At 43.8% G+C, this 6,364-nt stretch overlaps 1 protein-coding gene across 2 annotated transcripts in view; it reads left to right on the top strand.

Moving 5' to 3' along the window:
- The first annotated feature begins 4,589 nt into the window (after nt 1-4,589).
- SIL1 (SIL1 nucleotide exchange factor) overlaps nt 4,590-6,364 on the top strand; it is a 200,420-nt gene continuing 198,645 nt past the window's right edge. For both annotated transcript variants that reach the window (XM_019661003.1, XM_019661014.1), the window contains exon 1: nt 4,590-4,795. The gene's annotated coding sequence lies outside the window, so the exon portion shown is untranslated. The remainder of the gene's footprint in view (nt 4,796-6,364) is intronic.

Raw genomic sequence — 6,364 nt, 5'->3', positions numbered from 1 at the left:
GCCCATGACAACCCACTGCCACAGGGACTGCAGCCCACGCTGTCGCCGGCGACTCACAGCAGCCCAGCTCCAGGTTGAGCCATTGTTCAGCATCTTAGCTGTAGAGGGCAGTGTCACTTGGTCTGATATGTGGGATCCGAACCGGGGCCCTCTGGCATCCCAAGCGAGTTCTTAACCATCGCGCCACTCGGCCGGCCCAACTTTTTCTTTTTTGATGGAAGTTTAGCCAGATTTGGGGATTGAATAGGATTTTGATGAGTTCCAAGGCATGAGGATATCAGGATTGATGTTTGTGTAACATAAATCAGGACTTGGTCTATGATTTCAGTTGAGAACATGGCCCTTAGTTGGGTTTGTTTTTTTGTGTTTTTTTTTTTCCCTTAGGTTTTTAAGGTGTTGCCGCATCAGATGTGTTTTAACCTTTCTTCTGGGTGTTTAGTGAATTTAATCTGCTAATACATGTGCTGTTCTGATGAAATTGGCTACAGAAAAGATTTACTGGCCCTATTTTACAGACGGCAATGGGGAATATGTTAGCGATGTTAGTAGCCCCAGAATGAAAAGTTGCCTTGTATCCTGATTCCTGTCTTCTTCCTCTGTCTGCTGTCTTTGAAGGCCAACTATTACTTGCTTCTCAAAAAAAAAAAAAAAAGCAGAGGCCAACTTTGAGCCCTGGTGTGTTTCATTGGTAGCAAAAAAGGTAATTAAGTGAGACAGAAAAAGTAACAAAATGGGTTATAAAATAAACACTCTAGAATTTAATCCTTCAATGAGTGTTGTTCTCTAGAGTGGTATGTGTAGGTGTGGGTGGTGGGGGTTGCAAGATGGCATCACTTAAGTGATATGGCTATTGTCCAAAGCAGTTTTGAAAGTTCACCTCTGAAATTGTCTCCAGAGACATTTTTGGATCATGAGGGGGTCAGTTTCATTAATACATGACACCATACTGTTTGTTTGTTTTTTAAACCCCAAATGGCATGGTTAAGAAACCTTGTTATCTGACTTGTCTACAGATGAAGTTAACAGTTCTTTCTTTCAAAGTGGTCATAACAGATTTTTGGAGAGTGGTAAACATGAGTTTTGATTCTGAGTCTATCACTTATTAGCCATATGACCTTGGATGAGTTATTTCACCTCTTAGGCTCGGTTTTCCACTGCATAAAAATGGGAATAATACTTGCTTTGAAGAGTGATTAAATGCCGAAATGCACGTAAAAGCTCTTGGGACACAGAAATGTAGTAACTGTTTTCAACCTCAAAGAATGAAGATTTGCTATTAATGAGAACATAAATATATATATATATAATATATATATATATGTGAATATATATATATATATATATGAATAGAGAATGACAGTCTCTAAAGGCAAGTTGTACCTTTTTCCAAATAGATGGATGCCTTCCAATTCTCTTCATTATGTTTGTGGATTTGTGCTCTTCTCATCCTGCCTCCTTTTTTTTTCTTCATTAATTTTCTATCCTAAGTGAAGCTTTGCTGCAGAGGCTGTCTGCCAGTCTCTTGGAGTAAGCCTCTTTACAGGAGAGCTAATCTGAACATTTTTTCAATGCCGGCCCCCCTTGGTTGTGTATTCCTGGGGATTTTTCTCTGGGGCCTTAGATGGTGCTTAGATCATGCTCTATAGCACAGGCACCTCTAACTCCTGGATTTGATGTCAATTTGGAGACCTGTCCTGGTGGAGCTAATCTTGTTCTTTCTGAGCGAGGATGAATACTTGATCCTGCTCTGAGTCGGCCTTAAGCTGCAAGCCTTAGTCTTGCACAACACAGAGCTTCTTATTTTAATTATGTGTGGTCTGAAGAGGGAATATTCTGCCCCTTTTTTTTCTTCATTTACTTTCACCAAGGATTTCACAGCTGAGTAGGGGATGAGGAGACTAGCCTGTTGCTATTTAGGTGGGCTTGGGTAACTCCTGATTCCTAGCATCAACAATAATCGCGTTTGTCTTTGGGACAGAACCCTAAAAGATTCAAGCTGCTTAAGGACACATGTGGTGAACCTCCTGGAATTTTCCTGACTTGTTAAGAGTTTACACCTGGTGTCCTCACTTGTGCAATTTTCTACCTTGGAGAGTGAGAATACCGAAGCAACAGAACTATGTTCAGTCCAGACTTACCGGTATAGTTTTTTCAGGTTCCCCTTACGCAGCTCATTGAATAGGGTGTGGTTGTGTTTGCTGGCCATGTCTGCCCTCATTATCCTAATATTGTCCTTGACGTTGATGTTTGAGGTGTTGAGAAGCGTGGTAGTCATGGACTAAGTTATGGACTGCTATAACAATACCATAGATCAGGTGGCTGAAATAACAGACATTTCTCACAGTTCTGGAGGCTGGAAGTGTGAGATCAGGGTGCCAGCATGGTTACGTTCTTTTTATTTTTGTTTTAAAGATTTTTATAGGGGAATTGGGGGGATGGGAACAGTGCTGGGGAATTGGGGGAAGGGGAACAGACAAGTTGCTGTTGTTTTGTTCTTCAGTCTAGTTGTGGAGGATNTCCAGGTTGAGCCGTTGTTCACCATCTTAGCTGTAGAGGGAGCAGCATCACTGGCCCTCATGTGGGATCTGAACCGGGGCCCTGCTGCTCAGAGCTGGCATCCCAAGCCAATGCTTAACCAGCATGCCACTCGCCCGGCCCTACCGTGCTCTCATTTAAAAGAAAAATTTAAACTTATATCTGCTCTATCAAGAATAATACAGGGGGCGGTTGGTTGGCTCAGTTGGTTAGAGCACAGTGCTCATAACACTAGGGTTGCTGGTTCGATTCCCACATGGGCCAGTGAGCTGTGCCCTCCACAACTAGATTGAAAACAATGACTTGACTTGGAGCTGATGGGTCCGGAAAAAACACACTGTTCCCTAATAAAATTTATTTAAAAACCCCAAAACAAGTAATACAGGGAAACAAAACAAAACAAAACAAAAGAGAGAGCCTACCGTGATCTCACCCATGCACTCCAATCCCTGGACTTCCAATATCCCACTTTATAGTGGTCCTCCTTGTTTGTGCCTATGAAAGTAGAGGCTGTATGCTTAAGATTGGTTCTAGACACTGGTTTCAGCACCTCAGGGGGCTTGAATTCAGAATTAGTTTCCTTGGGAAGGTGGTTCTCAGTCAGGGATTGGAGAATTGGAATTTCCCTTCCCCACACGTGAGCTGGTTAGAGTTGTTCCAAGAAGGAAGCCAGACTTGTGAGTGCTTGGAACTCTTTGTCCAGCTGAACTCTTCTCTTGGCCCATACATTTATTTATTCATTCTATTATCAGAGTTGAGCTTATTCTGTTTTTGGGCATCTTACTATTATACAGTAGCATTTATAACTTTTTAAATAACTTTTGTTAGGCTTGATTGTAATTTACATGTTCATTGTATAATTTATCATTTTTGCAATAGATATTTGTTGAACATTTATTATCTGTCCTTAGGGTACTAGGCAATGACACAAGCTAGAATTATTCCTGGGCCCAGCTACTCTCACTGGTCTCCTGGGTGTTCTATAGGAAAAGTGAGCTGTTCCCTGTGCTTTCCACCCAGTCCCAGGGAAGTGTCCTATCTAGATCTTTCTAACAAACTGGTACTACTCACTTAACTATTGCCCAGGGGTTTGTTCTCCCTCCCTGGGCTACCAATTGAGGTTTGCTTCGTGGCTGCAAAGCCAATTTCCCACCTGCTTAAAGCAAACATAATCAAGAATGTAAATTAATTGCTAGAAGCTCACATAATACAAAGAAAAGGGAAAGGAACTCAAAAGAGCAAGGTTGTTAGCTTGCTCTTGGGGAATACATTCTGTTTGGGGGAGGTCACTGCTTATTTGAATGATCTTTTTCTCCACTCCTGAATGACCAGGAATCATTACTTATACTCTGAGGGCCTGAGGGAGAGCCCCATTTTACTGGTCAGGTGAGGCAAGAGAAAGGTGTAATAGAGTAGTATTATGGAAAGAGAAACAGAACTTTTGGAGGCATCCAAATCTGACTTGAAGTCCCAGTTGTATGAGTTGTATAAATCCTTTAACCTCTGAGCCTCAGCTTTTCCATCTATAAGAATGGGATGACAATTCTGATCTTAGAAAGTTACAGAAATACAATGTATATGCAAGCAACTGGCACCTATAAAATAGCAGCCGTTCAGTGATAAGGCAGATTAAAATATTTTAATATTTAAAAAATATTTTGTCGTTGTGAAAAAATTCATACAATACACAAGTATGTAAGGTAGGTGACTTGCAGGTAGCCTATTCTCCATGAATTGTCAAAGGACTATTTGTTGCTTGAGACGCTCGTCTTTATCCAGAGCTGAGTTACAACAGCTTGATTTATTTTAACTCACTCCAGTTTCTTTTTGAGGATCCTTCCCTTAGAAAGAAATTAGGATGTTAGGAAATCAGAGAGAAACTCTGAAGTTCCATCTCGGCCATACTTAGAAGCAAAACTAGGCACGTGAGCATCGTTTAGCTATCTCCGACTCCGGCGGAGGGATACAGAGAGAAAAAACGTGGCAGGATGTTGCGAAGGGAGACGCTGTGGGGCGGCTAATTTAACAGAGACAGGAAGAGGCGGGGCTAACAACTTCCAGTGCGTGAAAGGGAGCGAGGCGACAGCCTGCTGTTCTGGAAGGCGGCAATTGGGCGAGACGGAGAGCGACGTAATAGCCGCGCGTTCACGGGTTCGGACGGTTGCCACGGCGTCTGCGCATCTGGAGCTAGTTGCCGCTGCGGCAGCCTGGAATTGGGGGGGTTGTGTCTACCCCTCGGCTGTCAGGCGGGAAACCGAAGGTAGGGGCAATGAGGGCCATCCGACCCTGGAGCTGGGCGGGGGACTTAGGGCATTGCCCCGGCCTCCTCCCGCCAGCGGCCCCGGCGCTTTCCCAGCACTGTTCTGGGGTCCCCACACATCCCCCCTAGTGTCTCCAAAGCGGGACGTCCAAGTGGGTCCTGCGCTCCTCAGTAGTGTCAGCCGACCTGGCCTCTCAGCCCAACGGCCGCTTTTCCTACATTTACCACACAGAAAGTCTCTAGTAACCCTTCTTAAGTGCCAGGAGATGAGGCAGTGGGGGGGTCAGAGACTGGCTTTTGGCTCCACATCTGTTTCAGTTTCCTGCCCTGTTCCCTTCTCCTGGCCTCAGTTTGTGCATCTAACCGCTCCAGTGGTCTTGGCTGACTCTGTGTCCCTTCACCATATGGAATTGTGCCCTACTTCCTATCTTTGTCCTGATACAGGAAGACTTGCCTTTAAAGTAGGGGTGACCGACTTTGGTGTGTCTCAAATCACCTTGTAGGTTGTGCACATGCTTGGTCTCCACTCACAGGGATTTCTGATGAAGTGAATCTTGGACACCTGCAGTCCTCCCCAGGTGGTTCTGATTCAGGTGGTCCTGAAACCCTGGCTGTGCGATTCTCTGCTTCAAAGACAGGAGAGAATCAGTTGATATGCTGTATTTCTCCATGTATAAGACGCACCCTTTTTCGAAAACCTTGGGGTCTAGAAACTGGGTGCGTCTTATACAGTGGTTGTAGATTTTTTTACTTGCATTTCCCCCTGAGGACAAGACAATATATGAAGACAGTGATTCGTCATTAGATACAGATGAGGACAAGCCAATTGGTAGGGAGTTTTGACAGTGATGAGGAGTTGTATGAATTTTATGATGAATAAAACTTGAGTTTAATAACTTTAATACATTTTTTTTTCAAATTTCGGGCCCCAAAATTAAGGTGCATCTTATACATGGGGAAATACCGTATGAGCTTATATAATGTGGCTCCAGGTGGGAAAGACCAGGAGTCAGGAAATGCCCAACACCTCAGAGGCCAGTGGGGGCTTCCTTTGCACTATAGGAGCTAGAGGGCTGTTTGATGCCTTTAAAAATATGTATTGATGACACATATGTAAGATCAGTTTTCTAATAAATCTTTTTCAATGCCTGGCTTCAATTCAAGCCCAGCTGGCTTTCTTACCTCGAGTAAACCAAACCAAACCCACAAACTGCTTTGGGAGGGTTGGGGGATTAGATTCACCCAGACTAGGTAGGCAGGAGGAGAATGAATGGCTTGGTCCATGTTTGCTGTAAGAAGAAACTGATGTGTTTATAAACACTTAACAGTGTTTGTTTTGACAGTGTGAAAGATGTTTTGTATCTGTGTGTCTTTTTAGCTCTCAGCCTACCCAAACTTTTTTTTTTTTTAAAGGTTTTTATTGGTGAATTGGGGGGGATGGGAACAGTGCTGGGGAATTGGGGGAAGGGGGACAGACAAGTTGCTGTCGTTTTGTTCTTCAGTCTAGTGGAGGATGTTGCTTCACTGGCCCAAGTTGGCACCATCATTGCGCTCTTCCCGGGTGAGGCA

Source organism: Hipposideros armiger, unplaced genomic scaffold (genome assembly GCF_001890085.2).
Source record: "Hipposideros armiger isolate ML-2016 unplaced genomic scaffold, ASM189008v1 scaffold_11, whole genome shotgun sequence".
Classification (NCBI taxonomy): Eukaryota; Metazoa; Chordata; class Mammalia; order Chiroptera; family Hipposideridae; genus Hipposideros; species Hipposideros armiger.
The sequence above is the reverse complement of the archived record's forward strand: the minus strand, read 5'-3'. Positions and strand labels throughout refer to the sequence as shown.